The following is a 23,935-nucleotide window of genomic DNA, read 5'->3' as shown; positions in this document are numbered from 1 at the left end:
ATGCTGGATGTAACCAACTAAAATTTAACCCTGCAACCAGAAATGATCAAAATATGTATTTTTAAAAAGATAGCTTTTCTCCACACTCCCATCAGCAGAGATCCCATTTACTTGGATAATGATTTGGCAATAACAGACCGGTACCACCTATAAGCAGGTTTGCATTGAACATCCAAAGCTTGGGAAGATGCAGAGGACCTCTGCCGAAATCCCATCCACACCCCTGAATAATTAGATCCGTTTGCCAAGCCAACAGAATGGTTGATAAGACCATCACTATGTTTTTTTCTAGTTTGGAAATTAAACCTTTCATTGAGTTAGCCCTCTGGAAGGTTTTCTCCAGCAGGGTTGACTGCCTGAAAGATGCTATTTTGTAGAACTAGTGGAGCGCCTAGTATTAGAGTAGTAAATATTGTAAATCTGTCATGCTTTGTGATCTCAAAATCTACTTTACAATGTTAGTTCATAATGGCACTACCTTTCTTACATCCGCATCCGAGGTGAACAACGCACAGTCTAGGAAGCAAGCACAAAGAGAAGAACAAGTTACTTACCCATGGTAACCTTCTTTCAACTGGATGTTCCTCCCACATATTCCTCATCACATTATATTTCCATATCCAGCTTCAGTAGCTTTGGACATTTTTCCCAGCAAAGGGCGCTGCACGTTGACTCAATTTCCCTCGGAGGCCTCCGTCTCGATGTCGACGTCATAGACGGTATAATGCGCACGCAGTACCGATGGCTTCAGTTCCGTTTTTTACATGTATAGGATATCCTACACCCGACAGTTAATCCTCCTGAAAGAGCAAAGACTGCAATCACATGGAAAATTCTACTGCAGGGCAGGTTGGGAGGGGTGATGAGGAATATGTGGGAGGAACATCCAGTCGAAAGAACATTACCAGGGGTAAGTAACTTGTTCTTCAAATGGATTATGTGTCCTCAGACGTATTACTCATCTTATGATTAACTCCCAAAGCAGTGTAGGTATTCCTGGAGGAGGGAGTCCGAATTTTCAGACTCATGATAATTTAGGAGTTTTTTTATAGGTCTGTGTGCACAGAATTAAGCACTGACTTTTCCTCAAGCTTGGAAGGTTTATTTGGAGAGTCTAGATTATAGTGTTTGGTAAATGTGTGTACGGATAACCAAGAGGATGCCGCACAAATATCTTTAATTGGGACTCCCCTCTAAGGCAGAAGAGGTAGCCATGCCCCTGGTCGAAAGAGCTCCAAGACCCTCTGGAGGATCTTTACCAGCTAATCTGTAGCATTCAGATGTTCCTAAAATGATCCATCTTGATAAAGTTTGTTTCGAGATTGCCATATACAACTTGTGTCCCGTGTAGCCTACAAAATGGTGGTCATCCCGTCTTAGTTTAGACACCCTGGAGATGTAAAAACAAAGTGCACGCCTTGGATCAAGCCTGTGTAACCTCTCCTCTTCCTTTAAACAATGAGGAGGAAAAAATGAAGGTAGAATTATTGTCCAAGTTAAATTAAACTCAGACACAATATTAGGTAAGAAGGTAGGTTTAACCTTAAGGACCACTCTCTTATAGAAGATTGTGTAAGGAGGCTTGCAAGATAAGGTCTGAAGTCCACTCACCCTTCGAGCTGATGTGATGGCCACTAAAAGGATGGTATTTAATGTGAATAACCTTCCTTAAAGGACAGGAATGGACAGACTCAAAAGGAGCACACATTAGATATTTCAACACCAAGTTGAGGTCCCTAATTGGGACCGGAGACAATGCATTTGTCATTCCTTTTAAGAATTGAATAACTAGTGGGATCTCGAAAAAGACACTTCAGAGGAGCACTTAAAAATAGAGAGTGCTGCCAGATACTCCTTAATTTTACCAACCTGGAGCCCCAGATTGGCCAAGTATCGATAACACAATAAGTGTACTACATGCAAGGATACACATTCTTATCCCTGCACCAGCTGCAGAATTTGTTCCAATGGCAGAGTTACAAGGACTTTGTTGCTGCCTTCTGGCCGAAAGCAAAATCTCCATTACATCACCCGGGAGGTCCCAATCCTTGCATCTCAACCTCTCTGAAACCATGCATGAAGGTCGAGTGTCTTTACCTCTGGTTGGAGAGCCCGACCCTGCTATCTCGAGAGAAGGTCCTCTCTTTGTCGAAAACATATTGGAGGGAAGATTGACATGTCCAGAAGTTCTGGGTACCACGTCCTCCTAGCCCAATCCAGAGCAATTAGGATCATGGATTTCATTAACCTCCTCAACCTCCTGATGACTTGAGGAATGACGGAGACTGGAGGAAACGTACAGGAGTGGAAACTCCCAGTCTACTATGAACGCGTCCCCTTGAGCTCCTCTTGGGGGAAATTCCCTTGAGCAGTACCACTAGCATTTCCAGTGGACACCAGTCGCGAACAGCTCCACTTGAGGGGTTGCCCAAAGTGTGAAGATCTCTTTAAGGACTTCCTGAGCTGCTCTGCCTGCTCAGAGCGCCTGCCACTGTATTCTCCACTCTGGCTAGGTGACCTACCGATAGGGACATTCCTTTTTTTTCTTTCAAATTTGTTTTTATTTTCCAATAACAGTACAAACTCAATCGTTTTGAAGGCAGTTACATAATCACAATTAACTCCTCCCACTTCCCTCCCTCCTAACTTGACCAAGACCATTCTGTTCTTTGATGCGACCTGTGTGCGCAAGGGGTTAACCTGGGCTGTCCGAGTCCTCATTGGAGGAGCGGTCTTCCGTCCCGTGGAACAGGCTCACCATGAGGGCCACCCATTTTAATAGATCCGTGGAGGTGTCTAGCTTTTGTTGTCGTTGTGCAAGCTCCCAAGCCCCCGTTTCGGCTGCTGACCATCTAGGCTTTAAGTGTCTGCACGTCTAATGCGATATCAGCGTCCGCCACCCTTACCTTTATTTGCGTCCAGAAGGCCTGAATTGCTAGGCATCCTCAGAACATGCGAGTCATCCCCGCCCGGGGTTCTTGCATTTGGGGCACCTTGTGACGCCCGCTCTACTCAATCTAGAGATGGTGTCTGGGGTGAGGTATGCCCTGTTGAGTATACAGAATTGTATGAGCAGCAGGCGGGCATTTCTAGATACTTTTTTGTGGTAGCGTGTTATAACCTCCCACTCTTTATCTTCGAACTGCGTGCCGAGTTCATGCTCCCATTTTCTCCTGCTCTTAAGGTCTGGCTCTGTGGTACAGTTGAGCACCATTTCATAGAGCCTCGAGGTTTCATGTCCTCCCTCTGCAGCGCTCAACAAGTACTCGATGACCTCATGGCCAGTTTCAAGGGTCTCCCTTTCTGGCCAGCGTTTTGAGAGTCTTTGTACAACAGCGCTGTGTAGGAGAAACTGCCCTGTTGGTATCTCCATGGACTCCTGCAGTTCTGTGAACATAAGGATACTGGTCGTCTACCAGATCGCCCACGATGGCCACACTGTGAGGCTCCCATGTATTCCTCATCACCTTCTGGCCATCTGGCCTGGTTGTCATAATTGCAGCAATCGTGATCTGCGGGGAGTTAAGGGTCGACTACACCGGCGTCTTTACAGGCGCGCTTCCATATCTAGGTTCCGAGGCGAATTAAGTATGAATCTCAACATCCTGCTTCTAGTTCGATCCAGAGCAAGTCCCTGAGTAGCTTTAGGGAGTCTGGGGGCTGCAGGAGACTGTTGTCGGTTGAGGTGTCGTCGGCCATCCACTGGATCACATGCTTCAGTTTGCCTGCCAGATAATAAAGTTCGAAGTTGGGGACCTTGAGGCCGCCTTTGTCGTACGGCCTTTGTGTTGTTTCCAGGGCGACTGTCTTCCGTCTTGCCAAAGGAATTTCCTGCAGAGTTTATTTAGGTCCTTGAAGAAAGGTTGTGGAATATTGTACGGGACATTGGTTAAGTAATAGAGGAGTCTAGGTAGTGCTACCATTTTAAGAAGCCCTGCTCTGCCTGCCACCGAAAACAGTAGCTTGCCCCAGAAGTCCATTGATTTGACCAGGCCCTCTCTCGCCTTCAGTGTTCAACATGTGTTCAGTTTTGGGGTCTCGGTGGATCGTGATGCCCAAGTATTCAAAGGATGTGGGTTCCCATTTGAGGGCAAGAATTGGGAGGTGTTCTTCTTTTGACTTGCTTAGGGCTGCCAGGGGGTACAGGCATGACTTAACGTAGTTGATGTGAATTCCTGTGCATCTATGAAATCAATCTAATGTCTCCAGTATATAGGGTAGTATGTGTTCGGGGTCTTTTAGGTAAAGGAGCAGGCCGTCCGCATACAGAGACTAGGTGGGTCACCCCATCAATTACTATACCCCCATCTCCACTCCTGTCTGAGGTATGCCGCCACTGGTTCAATAGCTAAGATGTATAGCATAGGGGAGAGAGGGCATCCTTGCAGAGTGCCCCCGGAGAGATTCCACCTGTCAGAGAAGGTGTTGTTAGTACGCACCCTGGCGGAGGGGTCTGTGTAGGTAAGTTCGACCCTTTTAAGGAAGGCAGGCCCAATCCCCCATCTTGGCTAGAGTGGCATGGAGCCATTTCCATCAAACTGAATCAAATGCTTTGGGTTTTCAGTGATGGGCCAGCCCTGCACATACCCGGTTTGGTCATTGGTCATGGTGAATTAAAAACGGGAGAGCTACCCGTAGCCTCCCTGCTAATAGCTCCGTCAGTATCTGGTTATTCACGTTGAGCATGGACAGGGGCCTGCATGATCCGCATTCAGAACTGTCCTTATTGGGTTTTAACAGGGGGGATGATAACTGCCTCCCTCATGGTGTCTGGAAGACGTCCCAACTCATAAGCCTCGTTGTATACTTGGGATAGGAGTGGGGCTAGAATATTGTCGTAGGTCTTGTAGAACTCTCCTGGGAGTCCATCAGGTCCAGGTGCCTTCCCAGAAGGAAGCGATCTAATAGTGACCGCAACCTCTTCCGGAGTGATGGGGCCGTCCAGGGTCTCAGCCATTTGCTCATCAAGACGTGGAAGCTTGATGATGTCAAGGACATCTTTGATTTCAATGTCTGTGGGAGGTGAGGGGTCAGAGTAGAGGGCCTGGTAATATTCTTTGAACGCTAGATTTATCCCCATTTGTGTGTGGGTGACCAGGCCATCTGCGTCCCGGATTAGACAAATGGGTTTCCTGGGAATTTCGCGTTTATTGAGCCACGCTAATAATTTCCCAGGTTTGTCGCCTAGGGCATGGTTTCTCTCGACGTGTTTAGCATAGCTTAGATTCCCCAATGTGCTAGGCAGGCTTGCTTAAGCTCTATTGTTTTATTCATGTGGGCAAGGTCTGGGGACATTATTTTTTTGAGTGAGTGAGTGAGTGAGTGAGTGAGTGAGTGAGTGAGTGAGTGAGTGAGTGAGTGAGTGAGTGAGTGAGTGAGTGAGTGAGTGAGTGAGTGAGTGAGTGAGTGAGTGAGTGAGTGTGTGTGTTAGTGTGTGTGTTAGTGTGTGTGTTAGTGTGTGTGTTAGTGTGTGTGTTAGTGTGTGTGTTAGTGTGTGTGTTAGTGTGTGTGTTAGTGTGTGTGTTAGTGTGTGTGTTAGTGTGTGTGTTAGTGTGTGTGTTAGTGTGTGTGTTAGTGTGTGTGTTAGTGTTAGCCGGGACGTGATGGATCTTTGGGCCCCTCCAATGCCAGCTATCATTTCTCCCCTCATCACCACCTTGTATGCCTTCTAGGACGTGTTTATGTGTTTAACACTGTCTATGTTGGTCTGCCAGTAGTCTGCCGTGCATTGTCTAATCTGCTCGCAGAAGGCTTTGTCTAGCAGTGCTTCGCTTCTGAGTTTCCATGTGGGAACCGGGGGTCTGGACGTGGTTACCGTCCAAGTGGTTATCAGGGGGGAGTGATCTGACAGCACCATGGCCAGGTATTGTGTGTCTTCGAACAAGTCTAGGTGTTCCTCGCAAGTGAATGTACAATTGATTCTGGTGTGTACAGCATGCAGTGGTGAATAAAAGGAGTAAACTCTGTTATCTGGGTGTTGTTCTCTCCATAGGTCTTTCAGGGCAAATTGGTGTGCAAGGGCGTTCAGAATTTTGGCAGGTGGGGGAAGGACGGACGGGTTTGTTGTCTGATCTGTCTATATGAGGGCCTAGGGTGCAATTGTGGTTGCCCCCCCAGATTATTATGCCATCCCTGCATGGGCTCAGACGGGTGTACAGCGAGCGGAAGAAGACTGTAGCGTCATGGTTAGGAGCATAAGTGCTAATGAAGCAAAGGTCCCTTCCCTCTATGGTGCCTTGTATCAAGGCCATTCTGCCTTCATTGTCCGTTTTAGTGTGAGTCAGGTTGATGGGGATGGAAGGAGCAATCCAAATTAAGACTCCCCTAGCGTACGTAGAGTACGTGGAGCCTACCAGGGTTCCCCTCCAGACTTGGCCAGCGCTGCTAACTTGGGTGCATTTAGGTGGGTCTCTTGCAGTAGGACGATTCCAACTTTGTGGCGTTTCATGAATGTGTGGATACAGTGTTTGACATAGCTGTTTAAGCCTCTGACATTCTAGGTCATAATTCTGATCTTGTCAACCATGTGTGGTTGTAGGCTTGTGGGTGGCCCACGTGGCTGCCCAAATCGCTAGGTTTGGCAGGTTGCTTTGCAATGAGAGGTCTTGGTGTGCGTCACAACAATTATGCAGTAGATGGTCTTGGTTCAATACGTATGCAACTTTAACCGGATCCCCGGCATGGGGGTTCCCTTTCCCGTGAATGTTAAACTTTAACATAACCCGTAACAAAACAAGTCTAGCGAGGTTCCCCCCGTTCTGAATGCCCCGTTTCCGCTCCATTTGAACTAGGTCTATTGGTGCCCTACGGGCAGGTAAACTACCCAAACTATTCCTGGGGGCAGGAGTAGGTTCGCTTCAGGTGGTATCTATAATGAAGCCATTTGCGTCTGGCGCGGCTTCGATGAAGTTGGTTGCCGCTTTTCGTAGCTTGGTGTGGTGTAACACGTATATGATGCCTGGGTATTACGGGGGTAATTTCTCATGATGTGGCTTGCTGTGGTTCCGTTTCAGCTCAAGGTCTGGGATCTGCTCCTTGTCCATCCATTCCATGGCTTCAGCGGGCGTGTCGAATAAGTGGGCTCTATTGTTATGCAGGACTTTTAGTCTAGCCGGGTAAAGAAGCATGTAGCGCAGGCCCGTGTTTTTCAATCTAGCTTTTGTGCCCCGCTGCTTTGGACTTGTAGGGTGTAATCTGGACAAATGGCGACCTTTGCAGAGTCTCTTCATATACAGCCGCCCAATCTGGAGAAGGCTGGGATAGTTTCTCTGTGATTATAATGAGCACTTTGGCTATTATTGGTCTGGGCAGGCACCCCGGGGGCGGCCGCTTGGCGAGGGATCGATGGGCTCCTTCTATGGTGAAGCCCTGGGATAGTTTCCCTGCTCCGATTTCCTGTAGTAGGAGGTCTTCGATGCAATTCGTAGGGTCGTTGCCTTCAATGCCCTCAGGCAGGCCTATGACTGATTGTTTCTGCGGGCCCGCCCTTCTGCCTAATCAGCTCGGTCTTCTAGGTTTTTCACCTTCTGTGTCAGGGCGTCCACTACATTCAGGAGCAGGGTTTTTGACTCAGTATTGACCCGTACTTGGGTTGCCAAAGCCTTAGTTCTACTGGCAGTGGAGCGTACATCTTGCCGTAATAGGTTCAGATCGATTGCGACAGCATCCATTTTGCTTTCCATGGTTTTCTGGAGGGTCATGATGGCCTCTAGGAGCTGTGAGTTTGCTGGTTCTGGGGGGGGGGGGGGTTTCAATGTTTGATATCTCCCCATTGGTGGCGTCTGGTCTGAGCGATCCAGTGGCTGCAAAGTTCACCATGGTGGTTTGTTTGTGCTTGCTCCGTGCACCTTTTGTGGTCATTGCTCTGAGGACAGGCACTCCTGTTTAATCTTACTGTTGACTAAGCTGTAGTAGCTGTGGCGATCTGCCCTGTGGCGGTGCAGCGTTTGTGCTTTCAAGAGCCTTTTTGGCTCACTTCTGATATTCACTTCCTCCTTTGGGTTGAATTGGGAGGTTCGGTGCGGTGTTAAGGGGTTGGTGCGCCCCTGTGGCGTACCGGACACTCGGAATAAGCAGCTCTAGACTTTCTTAATGGGGTGATCCCGAGTGGTCTCCCCAGTGCTCGAGGAAGGAGGGGGAAAATCGCACCGTCTCAAGGCCCCAGCTTTGCCTCTGTTGGCCAGTCGTCAGCACCACCTCCGGACCGCATTCGGCCGCTGCCCCGTGTCACTGTGTAGTACCTAAAACTCTGCCCTACACAGGGCGCGGTCTGTGGCCACGGGTTGCGTATATTCAAATTACGGGGCTCACACAGGGTGGGCGCCGCTTATCCACCCCCCAAGGCATCCCTTGCCTTCTGGTTTCACCGGGGGCTTCGGTGCGGGGTCTAAGATACGCAGATTATGGTCAGCGGGATGTGCCTCCGCTAGGGATCTGCCCTGGCGACCTCCAAGAGTCTCTGTGGATCACTCGGTGCTGCTGTGAGTCGTTTGGTGTTAGGCACAGCATGCGGCATCCAGGTGTGCGTCTGCAATCACGAGTTGGCAATGTCTATTATGCGTTGCGCCAGTGCCCCCTCCCTCTGGCTCCTTACCCCCAAGTCTTCAGGCAGCACAGCAGTGCTCCTTGATGGGCCAGCTTAGGATCCAGGCCACTCTGCACAGTCACGTCAGATGCGGGGTGTGCTTCAGGGCCAACAACTTCGGCCGTGATAAGTCTCTGCTGGCCTCGTGGGGCCGCCACACAACGGCCTCAGGGTTTGTTGTGCAGCGATTGTGTGGTTTCGTGGGAGCCGCACCGTCTCACAGGACCGTGATATGCACAGGGCGTCAAGTCCTCTACTCACTCAGCGGGGCTCGTTGGATTGCTAGCCCGGGTTTCCTGCCCCTGGCACGCTGGGTGGCCGTGGCGGTCCAGGCTCGCCCAGCGCTTTTCTGCAGAGCGCTTCGCTTTGGCCTCCAGCCCCGCCTCCTACACTTGGCCCGCGGCTGGCGTCTGCCCTGGCTCCTCCACCGTCAGCAGCACGGGGCACAGGAGAACGGGTGCAGGACTTCGTATGCCTGGGTTGCTTCTCTCACCGCCCACGACGCGGGCAACTCGATCGCCTCTGCAGATCTCGGGTGCTCCTGGGTCCAGGCGGGCTCGCGGTGTCTACCAGTCCTGGGTGAAGGGCTCAGCGAGGAGCCGAGTCACGCGGCGGCCACCATTGCCCCAGGCTCGTCGTTCTCCTTCCCACGGTGAGGCGTCCCAACGGCAAGCCATAGCCGTTCCAATCTTCGTCCATGGGTGCCCCAGGCAATCATTGGTATGTGTGGCAACTTTTAATAATTTTTATAGTATATAGCATATGTTTTTGGCATATCAATGGGCGCATCTAGCGGAGCAACACGAGACCCGACCTCCCTACATGGTGGCTAGCCACGCCCCACCGGGAGATTGCTTCTTGGATTGCCCAGAACCAGAGCTGTAGGCCTCTCTGCACAGTGGTCGTGACCCTACGCCTCCTCTCTTGTTAAGGTAGTACATGGCCACTATGTTGTCTGTCATTATCAGGACATTCTTCCCCTGTACAGAGGGCAGAAAGGCCTTCAAGCGCTAGTCTGATTGCCCTCAGCTCCAAACGGTTGATTTGTACTCAGATGGAGACCAACGACCGCAGATTGACTGATTGTTGGCATGTGCTCCTGACCCTGTGAGTGAGCTGTCCGTTACTACCGTTATCTCTGGCCATGGTTGCCAAACAAGTTCTCCCTTCAGAACGTTGTCCTCACAGCCCCACCGCAGGAGATCCTGTGCGACCCTGCTTGGAACCTGAAGGAGATCTAACATCCAGCCTGAGAATTGAGACCACTGAATCCTGAGAGCCCACTGGAGAGATCTCATTCTCAGGGGAACCTCTGGCACCAGGATGCCATGAGGCCGAGCCTCCGCAGAAAGTCAAGGCCGGAAGACGTTGGGAACTTTGGTCACCAAATTCCATCTACAGAATGTCTTGTGCTCTCACTTCTGGTGGCGAGGATTTTCCCAGGGATGCATCCAGGACTGCTCCAATCAATTGGAGCTTTTGAGATGGTATCATGTGGGACTTCATGAAGTTGAGGGAGAAGCCCAGTCTACAAATGGAGTGACCGGTGGAGCCGAGAAGGCCCTGATCAGCCAATCGTCCAGGTAGGGGTAGACGTAAATCCCCACTCTCCTGAGACTCGCTACCACCACTGCCATCAAATTGGTGAAAACCCTTGGGCAGAGGTCAGCCCAAATGGCAGAACTCGAAACTGATAATGAGAACCACCAACGACAAACCGCAGGTACTTCCTGTGCTTGTGATGGATTGGCACATGAAAGTAAGCATCCTGAAGGTCAAATAATACCATCCGGTCTTGAAGCTGGAGGGCCTGAAAGATCTGAGAAAGGGTAACCATTTTGAACTTGTCCTTCCTGAGAAATTTGTTTAGGTCTCATAAGTCCAAAATGGGTCTCAATCCTCTGTCCTTTTTTGGAATTAGGAAGTACGTGGAGTACAGCCCCTTGTTCCTCTCCGCTACAGGTACTGGTTCTATAGCACCTTTCTCTAGCAGGGTCAGGATTTCCTACATAAGGAGCAGATCTGGAACTTTAAAAGAGCGGTTCTCCGGTGGGCGATTGAGTCTTTTTTAGAAAGGGAAGGCAGTAACCCTGGCCAACTGTTTCCAATGCCCATGCATCTGAAGTAATGCCTTGCCATTCTTTCAGATGCAGTGAGTGCCTCCCACCGTGTTCTTGTGAACTAAGGCCTCAGAGAAGTTGAGGTGGCTGAAGCAGTGGCTGATGGTAAAGTAGCCGTTGCCTGGGCAGTCTTAGTTCCTCTTCCCCGCCCAAAACTAGAAAATCAGTTGACATTTTTGATTCAACACTCCCTATTCCCCCACCCCTCCCTCCTACTGAGGAGGTAAAAGCCAAAGTATGTACCCCCTCCTAGGTGTCCCGGTGTTGGCAGTTTTGTGGCTGTATCAGTCCCAAGGGATTTGGCTGCTACAGGATCTAGTCAGCCTTGCTACCAAATAAATGTGTGCCGTCAAAGGGCAGGTTAAGAAGTCTGGACTGCACATCTGGAGCAAAACCGAACTTTGTTTACCAGGCAAATCTGTGCATTAATGTACTAGCCGCCACTGACCAGCTGATACTGTCAGCGGTGTCGAGACCTGTCTGGAAGGATTTGCAGATTGCAGCCTTCCCATCCCTGACTAGATTTAAAACTGTCTCTTTCCTCCCCTTTGGGCATATGTTCAGCCGCCATTGCTATACATTGCCAAATTGTGAAAGTGAACGTGTCTAACGTGCACGTCAAATTCACAGACTTTAGGGCCATGCTCCCAGCAGAGAAAACATCTTGGCCAAAGCGTCCTAACACTTATCTCGGTCTGGGGGAATAGTTTGGTATGCATATTGTTATGAAGGTGGATGTGGAAGCCTGTACAAGCAAACTTTCAGGAACCAGGTGTTTTGTCCGATAACCGGGGTCACTACTAGACGCTTTGTATTTACTGCTGGAATTAACCTCTGGAGACTCCCAACTGGCATTACCTGCCTTTGCAGAGCCACATGCAATGGAACAATAGGATCCTCCTGGGGTCCTTTATCCAGAATATCTGTAAGATCATCCTGCTCATATATTGGTGTAGATCCAAAAGGGACGTCAATCAGAGGAATGCTCTATATCCTCATAAATAGAAGTGATAAAAAAAATCCTCTCGTGGTAGAGGTGTGCATGATTTTACAGTAATCTTCAATGGTGTTTATGGTGGCATCGAGATTTTTGACCCAGTCGATAGATGCTTGCAGCGTCGAGGACTTTTTGGGTATGATGACTTCTTCCTCGAAGGAGATTTGTCTCGACTCAAGAGATCCTTCGGCCAGTCTCAAGCAGTTTTTCCTTGCTTCCCGGGCTCCGTGGCGCACAGGTTTTGCCCTCATCTTTATTCTTGCAGAGTTTTCCGAACCTGGGCATGGGTTTCATCAGTCTTCGAGGGGGACAAGGCCACATTCAACTACTTTCATCATTTTTACTCTGAAATGTTTCCACTCAGCCAGATGGGCTGATTTAGTCGGGCACTTGGCCCGTTCTGGGAAGGAACTAGGCAACGACGAAGACAGCGACCTATGGTGCCTTTTCTTCGAACACCGCAATGACAAGTGGTGAGAGCCACTGTGTGATTGTGATCTTTTTGTCTTCTTTCGACAAGGAGAAACATTTTTTCAACATAAATGTTGATGGGGATTTAGACCTACCTGCCGCTAGCTTTCCTCTTCGCTCTTTCAGGGCTTTTGCCATCATCGATAGGCAGGCATTACAGAAAGGAGTCAAAAGCAGTGACTGAGCTGGCATTTAACCACATCTCGGTAAGAGCGAGGATATCGAGGTAATCATCTTCAATGAGAAAGGCAGATGTCGGCAGAGTATTTGATGGTAGAACAAGCATTCAGCGTGGCTAGACGCAAGAGGTCTCCACATTTGAAGGTTTTCAGAGACAGGGTAGGGAGGCGTCATTCAACAGGGTGGTCTGGGGGGCAGAGGGAGTGGAAGAAGGAGTATCAGGTGAGGGAATTAAGTTAATGAGGGACGGCAGGTGCCAGTCAAAGAGGAGGATGTTGGGTTCAGGACCCTGAACCAAAATAGTGCCAGTGAGATAGACATTAATGATACACCTCGATGATGTGAAGCCTGCTAAGAGGACTTTCCATTTAGTGCCACCATTAATGGTTGTGCAGGTGATGAAGAGTAGAGATTAGATTAGGAGTCCATTGATCTGGAGAGGGAACAGAAAAGAGGATATCAGTGAAGATTTGTCTGGAAGTTGCTCTGATATAGGTGTCTGCGATGGGTAGGCCAGGGTTAGTGGTCAGGATGTCTCTTTAAACGTTTTCATTTTTTTCAGACTTCATGAGAGAGGGAGGATAGATAGGGGAGATAGTGAGTGTCATAGGGGCGGCAGAGGATAGTTGGAAGAAAGAGGGGGTGCACATTACAGTCCAAGCACAAACTCACCAGGCGAGACAAAATGCAATGCAAAATGTGGTGTAGAGATGTTAAAAAAAAAAAAACACCAGGCTTTTCAATTTTCAAAGAGACACAAAATGCAATGAAATGAGGAATATATCAGATTAAGGAAGGCAAGGAAGTCAGAATGGTCTAGGCACACCTTGGTTGAGCAGTTATTAGGGTTGGTGGAGAGGCAAAGACAATGTCCAGCTATCACTCCCAGGTATTCTGAAGGGTGCATAGAGTTGCAGAGGCCCAGGTTCGTGGGGTACAGGCTATCTTGCCTGCCTAGGGACGGTTCCATGGTTTGCTGCGGGTTGCAAAAGGAGGAGGGAGCCCTCCAAACCCTCCTAGGCATGAACAGGCACAGACAGAGGCCTTAAAGTGGGCCTCTGGTGGGGGGGCTGGTGTTCGCCTGCCGGCTCCCTAATTGGCCCCGATGTGTGGGGATCAACCAATCAGAAGGCCCTCAAGTAGTAAACACACCAAGCACTCAGATGCTCGAATATAGGGTGGCCATTTTGGAATGGTCTCGAATCAGCATTAAAAATAAATCACAAATGCCGAGAAAGATGTTGCTGGCACTCGAAACGTAATGGAACCAAAAGGAGAAGGATTCTACATAGAATATATTCTGCACTGCCCAAATTCTGCTGTGTGTGTGTGCCCCCAGACTGTGCTCAGCCCAAATGTAGCAAACTCGCAAACCATTGCGCCTAAACGAGCTGCTACTCAAAGACTTGGCACTTAGATCAGATACAGAACAGGCGCTAAAGAACTATTTCACAGAAAACACCATGCCAGGGATCAACTGGGGAATAATATGGGACGCCAGTAAAGCTGAAGTTTGGGGCAAATTTATCGCAAATACAGCAAACTTCCTAACGAGGAAAGAGAAGGAGAGGCAAGAATTAGAAACTAAAGTAAAAAAGGCTGAAGCCAAATACAAAGATAAGTCCCAAAAGGCCTGGTGGGAACTCAAACTAAAGCTGCATTAGAGGCTCACTACGCAGACGAATCTGCACAACTCCTGCTCAAAACGAAACAAATGTATTATATAAAAGGGGACAAAGCCAATCGGTTATTAGCAGCCAAACTGAAAAAGCAAAAGGACCGCAATTGCATTAACCAACTAAACCGCCTGGGGGGTGAGAGGGGAATGACAAAGGAAGAAGGAGGGATTGCAGAAATTATGCCTGCATTTTATGTTAGACACCTCTCCGGAAATAACAGACTATGAGAGTCGCAAATGAAATGTCTGGCACAAACGGAATTGCTGCAATTCACTGAAAATGATAGAAAAGAGCTCGAAGCGCCCATAACAGAAGAGGAGGTAAGGGGGGGGGGGGGGTCATTAACGCTTTGCAAGGGAACAAATGCCCGGGCCCGGAGGGTCTTTGCAATGCTTATTATGAAGCATTGCATCGGAAGTACCATAGTAAGTGGCTGTTGGGCTGGACTGGAGTGCCCTGCTGCTTCATCTGGGAGAGCTGCCGTCTGTGAGGAGAAGAACCTGCCTGTTTGATATTTCGCCGTAACACCGCTTTTGTGCTGGGACTTCAAGAACCAAGTAAAGGGTCCTCTCATTGACACTAATCTCGTGTTGAGAGTTATACCGTGTTTCGCAGTTTGAAACGCTTACTTTTACTTTAGGTGCTTACCAGAGTTCTCTTCCACTTTAGGTTTCCAATTGTGGCCCCGCCCCCTCCTCGCCAAACGTCCGCTCCTCGCTTTCTACATATAGTGAGGCACGCGTGCATCGGAAGTGCCATAGGAAGTGGCTGTTGGGCTGTTTTTGGCGGAGTGGTGAGTGTGGTATGGGGATACATATTGTATTGGAAATGGTACACCACGCTTCATGGATTCCTCCTTTGTATTACATTCTGTGATTAAATTAGAAAAAGTGTTTGATAAGTGCTGGTGTGGGAAAATAAGAATTGGGGAAACTGCATTAACCCTGTATAGAGACTGACAATAGCCAGCATTTGATTGAGGTCATTCTGGATATAACCACAGACTTACGGGCACAGTGCCTGCACTTCAGCAGAGCTACAGTCACCATGGTAAATGGTTTGAGAAGTGGAAGGAAATTGACAGGGGCTTCAAGTCCCAGTCACATAAAGGTCGAAATGCCAAATGAAAGGTCACTTAATGAAGACCTAGTAAACCAAACCATCCCACGGGACGAGGTCATAAACTCTGAATACACCAAACTTAGTCCCGTTATTTTACCAGAGTCTCTGAGTTTGAATGACAAGGGTGAGGCATCTTCTGAAGTCATTGACGCTATACAGCATGACGGTAGTGCACCGAGTAATCTTGAATCCTCCCCTATTAAATATAATGTCAAGGAAACGAATGATCTCAAAACTCATGTTATAGCAAATGTGGAGAATGAGGAATGGTTGAGGAACGAGGTTAAACCTGGGGGCATGTCAAAAAGTGTCGTAGTCGGTCTGAATGATTGCTCATCCTTGGGTCCCGCAATTGAAGCGGAGTTTGGGAAAAGGATGAGATTCTCCTTGGGGCCATCCACACCTGTATCGAAACATATAGACGGGAGAGAGGAGGTGCATATGCTTAGTCTTCCTGCACAGCAGCATCGGGAATCCCTCTCATTCTCAGGTAGTGTAATTGAGGCTGAGTTACATAATGCTAAGAGAGAAAGAAAACTAAATTCTAAGTATGGAAGGAATTTCTATGAGAATTCTAACTCTTCCTTAGCTAAGAACAATCCTTTTGTCTTTCCCCGCGAACAGATCAACCTTTTTGAAAAAACGACAGGTATTCCTTCGAGCAAAGATGGCCAAAAGCATACTAGTAAAGAGTAAGAAGTAGATCTTCATGCACGTGATGTCGTAGGATTTTCCGATGTTATCCAGAATTCTTGACCTGCTTGACAAGGGGCATGAACGAACCCACTATGAATTGGGGAACCTTAGAGCAACGATAACAGACCTCCAGTGTCCTCACTTACCATGTGTAATAAGAAGGAAGTACACATGAAAGATTGCATGACTCAAACCCCAGGAGATTAGCGAATGGTGAAGCTAAATCCTTTGCTGAAATGGCAGCAGTACCGGTGGCCAAGCCATCGTCTGTAACCAAACCCAATAATTAGAGCTGAAACCCCTAGGTAATTTGGGTGATACTATTCTACAAATGCAACTTGATATAGAGGCAGTCAAGAAATGCATACTTAGTGGAAACAACGTCGAGTGTGTGGGCATGTTACCTCCCGAGCAGAATATTGCTCGAAAAAGGGAGGGAGACGATTCCCCCTCTGCTCTATTAGATCTGATCAACCTATCTGATGACACTATGAAAGAGATGTGTGAAAGTATGATTGACTTGACTTCGGTGGGTGAGAGCAAAAAACAGACTGTGGTACTTTCACGAGAAAGGAGAATCACACCCAGAGCACATAAAAGGGATGCCAGGAACATTAAGTCTAGAAATAAAATTTTAAAAAATGAAATTAAAAATAGTTCCAGTAGACTCTATAGGTATCCCTAAGACTGAAATAGCAGCTAATCAAGATGAGGAAAATGGTTTGGACTTACATCAGCTTGATGAAGAGTCTAGACCTTATACTTGATGGATCAAGATATGGGCGACAAAACAAAAAAAAATGTGTACGCAAAACAAAACACCTGAATGTGGTTGGGGGCCTGACCGGGGGTGAGTTGATCAATGATCTCACCTCTGGAACTCAGGAAAGGGGGAAGAACACACAGTCAGTTTCTGGTACTTCAGGTGTCCAAACAGCTTGATCACAATGTTATCCAGTGAAAAACAAAAATACTGCTAAGAGAGGAGAGCATGCTTCCTCTAGTGGAAATCCAACTAACTCAAACAGTGGTACAGATGAGTTGATAAATGGGGCTGGTGTGACTGGAGTAGCTGACAGCGAGACACAAGGTGATCGACAAATAATTGGTCTCTCTGATGAAGAGGTGGGGTCTCGGGAGGTAAACAAAAAAATAAAATCGAACCCATGGGTCAAATGGACAAGCAATCGTCTAACAAAAAGATAGGACGAAATATTACCCCAAAGGGAGACTAAGAAGAATTATATGAAGATGCATCAGAGGACTGCAATAATTTAGATGTAGAAAAAAAATGATGAATATTGAGGAAAGATTGGTACCTGGAATGCCAATTATCATGGGCTGGGAAAGCAATGAGGAAATAAAATGGCAGATCTAGTCTTAATAGAACATTTATGTTAAAAACATTCCAAGCAATCCCCCCCACTGAGAACTCTACACTGATGATCTGGAACGGATCCGCCTTGCTACTAATTATAACCACTGCATGATCTACAGTTTCCATTCCATGTTTATCATAAGAAAATATGGGAACAGAAGGAAAATTGTATTGCTCTTGGTTTAGTCCCCCATATTTTCCATAACGAAAAAGAAGCCGAGAAGTTTTTGGAAACGACGCCTATAATTGAGATAAAAAAAAGTGGGATGGACAAAGCGGGACTCAGCTCAATATTAATGAGGATACTATCAAACAAATATTGGCAATAATGGCTGCACTCAACAGGGTTAGACCTGGTCCAAGTGGTATAGTAAATCCTCCGGTGAAGGCAAGCTCGAGAACGTCAGTGTAACGAGGTTCCCTTCAGAATTTTGTCATGGAACTGTTGTGGATTGGCTAATTTTTTTCACTGGTTTGGTAAGAATGATATAAGCAGTTGCCCACAAGTCATTCTTCTTCAAGAGACTATGCATATGGCACCTTTTGATGTAGCAGGATATGGCTGCTTTACTAAATCAGCTAAAAAAGGGCTAACGGGCCAACCGTAAGGGGGTCTAGCAGTTCTTATTAGCAATGAATGTAAATATGATCCGGTATTAATCTATGAGGATGGCGGTGTGATGGCTCTGCAATTGAATCCTCAGAATTGTATGGAATTAACTATTGTCATCTTTTGTATTTACTGGAATAAGAAAGTGTTCACTTGGGATCAAATGGTTAATACGCTCGATGTTATTCTTGAGGGTTTATTTGTAAACATTACTCATGTGGGGATAATTTTAGGTGGAGATTTCAATTCCTCGTGTTTCAACAAAAAAAAGGGCTTGATGAGAATGTAACCAACATGAAAGTACCACTGACATTCAAAAATGGACACAAGTGGGTTAATTATTTTTTTGGGATGGGATATACAGCGAATACATCCCCAGTCCCTATCCTTTCACATGGAAGCACGGTAACTCCAGTTCCTATATATCACTTGTTTGTGTCTATACTTATTCGCAATTCCAGTGAACTGGTACTCAGCAACGACCATGGTTATGGGGATCACTATGCCATCTCCACTAATTTAAATATCCTGAATTGGAGTCTTGACTCACATATCCCACTACAACATAGAGACCCAAAATTCGGGTCGATCTATCAGATGGAATAAACAAACTTGTAGGAGGCTGATTAGGTACATTCAGGAGGATCCCTTTTACTTATCCATCAGGTATATATATCCAGGTATGGGCGAGGAGACTGAAAGGCAACTTAGTAGTATTATCAATATGTATGTAATGGGTATCGCGCAAGATTACAAGCCTCTCCTTTCCCTAAAAAAAATAAGGCATGCTTTTAATTTACCAATTCAAGACCAAGAAAAACCTGCATCTGAGGAAAGTAACCAGACAAAATCTGGGTATTGATGTATTTGATATTGAAAGAAAACGTATTATAAACCAATACAAAAACCAGATTAGAGAATTTAGACATCTTACAGCAATCAAGGACAGTCAGCGTATGATGTATAACATCTTAACCCATGATACACGAAACATCTGGACGCACATGAGAACTCTAAATGCAACTTATATTCACAATGACCCAGCTATTCTATCCTCTACCTGGGTTCAATATTTTACTAAGAAATTCAAACTACCGAATATGTTCCTTGCTGATTATTAACACAACTATGCAGAACTAAGTCTTTTTTTTAATCAAAGATTTTATTGATTTTAAACATAAAACAACATTACACTTATCTCTCTGCAATACCGGGTAGGGACGTTGGAAAGGAGGGGGAAAGTTTGGGGCAATAGCGGAAGGGAAGGAAACGGGTGGACTGGAGGGGAGAGGAACATATGCAAAATCTACATTTCCAGGTACATGTGATAGGATGTGGAGAGAGAGACAATCAAGAAACAAAAAACATTCAAAAACTCAACTTCCGCGACCGTGGTCCGACAGACCGTCAACTTGACAACAGATGACCTTGTGGCATAGGCTATTCTCAGCAGAGGCATTTCCCCCACTCTCCCTGGGCAACTCTCAGTCACAGAGGATGTGGAGCCATCCTTGTCCTTTAGCTAGCCTCTTCCCATCTTCTCCATATTTTGTTCCATTATAGCGCATATGTCCACATCCATGACCCACTGTTCAAAGCTTGGCGTACGTTCCGATCTCCACAGTTGCGCAATGTTCTGCCTGAGAACTGCTACCGCAGTCGACCAGAACAACTTCTCATAACGGGAAAGGTCAGTGTCACTGGAGATCCCCAGGAGAAGGAGTTTTAGGCATCTCTGTTTCTCTTTACCTATAACGCTAGACAGTGTATCACAGCATCTCTGCCAGAGCCGCTGTATCCTACTACATTCCCACAAAATATGGAAAAAGGTACCTTCTTCACTTTTGCAGCGTAGGCATTGTGCGTCTGAGGATTTGCCCCAGCGGAAGAGAGCCACTCTTGGGCAATAGGTGTGGTGCAGGATCTTCAGTTGGACCAGTGTAAGTCTTGATGAAATGGTTGTTTCTCGCGGGTACATCAGGGCCTCCACCCAGTCCTCCGGTTGAAGGGGACCCACATCCTATTCCCACTTTGCCTTCAAGCTGGTTAGTTCCAGTGTCGCAAAGGATGTTATCACATTGTACATGGTAGAGGTGACTTTCCGATCCACCCGGTCCAAAACTATGTTTCTCTCTAATGGGGAGCTTTCCGGGATGTCTCCTGTTATGTGTCTGTGGGTCGTCCAAGCGTGTTTTAGCTGCATATAGTGGTACCTCTGTGTGCCTGGGAGGGAGGACATTTCATGCAATGTCTCGAATGGTACCAGGTTGTCCTCGTGAACCACATCTCCTATACTGGCGATTCCTCGCTGGGCCCACTCAGGCCATCTGGGCAGCTTTCCTATTTCGGGAAGGTTGCAGTTGTTCCATAGGGGTTGTGTCAGCGTTAGCTTCCCGCCCCATCCTAGGTACCGATGTGTTTCTTTCCATATTCTCACTATATGTGTTGTCATAACCGTATGTGATGTGCGGTTCAAACCTCCATTCAGATGCTCTAGAGGCGTGGTCGTGGTATTACAGATAAGACCTTTGATATGTGGGAGGCTTCCGTCTCCATGGAGCATATCATTTACTACCGCCATCTGGCTGGCCCAGTAATATGACTGTATCCTGGCCAGTCCAATGCCCCCTTCCCAGATAGACCTTTGGAGCGTGGCGAGAGCAATTCGTGGGTGTCCTGCCCCCCCCCCCCCACAGCAGCTCCCAAAGGGTGCACTATTTTGTGAAATTTCCGCAGGTGAATGTTTAATGGCGCATTTTGCAGGATATCTAAGTGTTAGGGAGAATTCTCTGTTTAGGCCGAATTTCCTTACCTAGTGAGTCCCCCAGCAGCTTTGTTGGATTTCTGGAGTTTGTTTTTTCCATCCTGCCAAGAGTGAGACTCTTTTCTCCCAATCTTGGACATGAATGTGGTTAATTCCTTTGAATGTCAATGTGTTCTATGGGCTATGGGGTCTTTTACTACATAGGGTCTCATATGTTTTTCTGGTCTCATATGTTTTTCTATGTGTGTTACACCGCACCCTCCGTGCCCTAACACTGGGGCGTCCTAGAGGATCCCCACCATAGACTCCATACCCGGGGACTGACTACTGTCTCCCCGGGCATGTAAAGTCACCATTGGCTTTACTAGACCTAAATTTACTAACAGAACTAGTACAAACCATCCTATTGTGGACGTACTAGTAGGGGTAATTCGATTACTCCTGGGTCTGTTATTCGAGGGGGGGCACTGTCCCGTCCCCCCTCGTCGAGTTTTGGCTGGTGGCAGTGGAAACTACTCGTTATATTCGACCCCGAATATAACTCAATGGGATTCTTCCCATTGTTGGAGGTTAATACTTTTTCTCGTTAATCTCTAACATACCACCGGTTTATTTATCTTAAATAAATCTATCGGTTGGTATTTTCTGCCAGAACTCCGTTTTTAAAATGGCGTCTGTGTTCGTCTCTGTGACTCCTAAACCAAAGGTTGAGCCCTTTGTTCCACTTTTGGCGGGCTTCTATACAGAGGCCCTCCAAAGTGGTGTCATTCTGTCTGGGTACCACAGAGGGTGTGGGAGGGGGTTTAGGCACCCTGGATTGAGTTGCCTTGCCAACTCAAGTCGCACTCTGGTGTGATTGGCCCAAGTGGCGAGGCACCCCGCTCACCACTTAGCGTGTTTGATTGACAGCTAGGCTGAATGAATGGGGGTTTGCTGCATAAAAGCAGGGCTTTTGGGACTGGATCTTCAGAAGTCGCCACAGGACCTAAGAATCCGACGAGGGTAACGCTGAGCCGACCTGCAACAACGACACCTCCGGTGGAGCCCTGCTGAACCGTCTCACCACTTCCCCGACGACAAAGGAGATCTCCCCGCCGGAGAGACTTCTTCCCCTGACTGGTGGGAACAACCAATCCCCTTTGTTTTTTCATCGTTCCAGGACGTAGTGGTCGAATTGCCCGTGCAGAGCACCCCGGCAACCGGATAGCCACTACCCACTGTACCGTGACCAAAAGGTGGTGCCTTGTGACGGACCACTGCGCGGCTGGTCTCTTCCCTGGTGGTGCAACGATCTTCAACTTTCCATCGACGACGAGATCATACCTTCTCTTGGCAAAGCCCCGACTTGCATCCACCACCAAGAACATCTGCCCCCGCCGGAGCGGTCTCTCCACATACAAGGTACCGTGTCCGCCTGGCTTCCCTTGTGTCGGTAAGCGCGAGGTGTCTTAATCCTCGCCTCTCCATTGGGTCGCCTCCAAGCCTTCTTAACTTTCTGTTCTGAACTGGTCCAATCTTTCTATAACAATTTGTGACAAAGACTCGAAGTGCATTTCCACCGTGATACTTTTTGGGACATATCGCCTTGCCTCTCTCCGAGTGGGCCTGGCCTCTGAACTTTGCGATCTACAGTAGACCCTGCCTTACTTGCCTTGCATTTGTTCGTAAAAGTGTTGGTACCGAGTTGATTTCATACCCTGCCTTTTTCGCTCCCGTCCTAACGAATACTAGAGTGCCATCTAGGTTAAAGCATTCACCTCCGTCTGCAAATAAGTGGTGCCGTTGAACCTAGACTTGTCGAACTATTGTTAGGGGGATTGATTTACTTATAGTAATTGTAATTGAAGTTGTTTGCCGTATTAGTGCCAGTGTGTTTTCCATCGATGTGTTTTTATATATATATATATATATATATATCTTTACTCCAAAGCTCTGTTCCGTGTTTGCTTGTTCTACTGTGTAAATTGCCCTATTTTGTATACTCCACATACTGCCCAACTCTTCTTGAGGGAAGTCTGACTGTTCAGCCACAGCTACCAAGTGAATCTGTGTGGTACAGACTGCTACCAAGTGGGTTTACTGCCAAACACCTGTAGTCCTAAATCTTTTGCAGTGGTCCCAGAGGGAACTGCACAGGTTTCCGCCTGACAATAAGAATTTAGGAAGGGCAATCATTTTGAACAGGGCAGCTCTGCCCATCACCGTTAATGGCAAGGAGATCCAATAGCGAGTATCTTCTGCAAATCTTGTTATGAGGGGGGGGGGGGGGGGGGGATGGGGGAGGGGAGGGGAGGGGGAGATTCAGGGTTGTGTATTCAGTCGAATTCTTCGTGATACGTATCCCCAGATATTTGAACTGTTCTCTTTCGATCTGGTAAGGACTAGCCGTCAAGTTTGCCAACGAGGTGTCCCCTAGAGGGAAGAGGATGGATTTCGACCAGTTCACTCACAATCCGCTGAATGCCTCATATTGCTCTAACAGGTGCATGACTCTGGGACAGGCATTGCTCGGATCTTTCAGATATATGAGAAGGTCGTCGGCATCGAAGTATATTCGGTCTTCCCAGGTCTCGGACCAATGGACGCCTTCCCAGGTTGGCGTGTTTCATAAGAGGATTGCCAGTTGTTCGATGGCCATAGCAAAGATCATGGCCGACAACGGGCAGCCCTGTCTCGTGCCCCTCCCCAGATTGAAGAGGTCCGAACGCCAGCCATTAACTCTGGTCCTGGCCACCGGGGATTCGTACAACAGGCGCACCCACTTCATAAAGTTCTCACCGAAGCTCATGCGTTGCATTATGGTCCACATGGCCTCCCATCTCACTGAGTCGAAGGCCTTCTCAAAGTCAATTGCTAGCAGGGCTAGCGGGCCCTGTATGCTGTTGGCCCTGTATGAATATAGCCTGAGGAGGCTCATACGTGTTGATCTCTGGGGCATGAAGCCGCACTGGTCCGGATGTATCAGGGTGGGAATAACCTGTTGCAGGCGGTTGGCAAGTAATTTCGCCAGAATTTTAGTTTCGCTATTGATGAGTGAGATGGGCCTATATGAGCTGCATTTTTCCTGGGCCTTGTCCGGCTTGGATATCACTATTATTGTTGCTTCTTGCAGATCTGGTGGGAGAATGCCCTCTAGCGCATGTTTGTACATTTGGAGTAGTTGGGGGGCCACCACATTGGTCCCCACCTTTCGCCATAGCTCAACCAGGAAGCCGTTAGGTCCTGGGGATTTACCAGATCGGAGGCTCGACATGGCACTTAGGATCTCCTCTTCTGTAATCTCCCTCTCCAGCAGCTGCGTTTCCGTTACGGTGGGGATGTTAATTTGTTCCAT

The 23,935-nt window shown here is 47.6% G+C and overlaps 1 protein-coding gene across 2 annotated transcripts in view; it reads right to left on the bottom strand.

Moving 5' to 3' along the window:
- PDCD6IP (programmed cell death 6 interacting protein) overlaps positions 1-23,935 on the bottom strand; it is a 1,152,781-nt gene that overhangs the window by 1,105,842 nt on the left and 23,004 nt on the right. The gene's annotated exons all lie outside the window — the stretch shown is intronic.

The sequence above is a fragment of the Ambystoma mexicanum genome, chromosome 5p (genome assembly GCF_040938575.1).
Source record: "Ambystoma mexicanum isolate Mex_15411 chromosome 5p, UKY_AmexF1_1, whole genome shotgun sequence".
Lineage (NCBI taxonomy): Eukaryota > Metazoa > Chordata > Amphibia > Caudata > Ambystomatidae > Ambystoma > Ambystoma mexicanum.
This window is presented reverse-complemented; position numbering and strand designations above follow the sequence as displayed.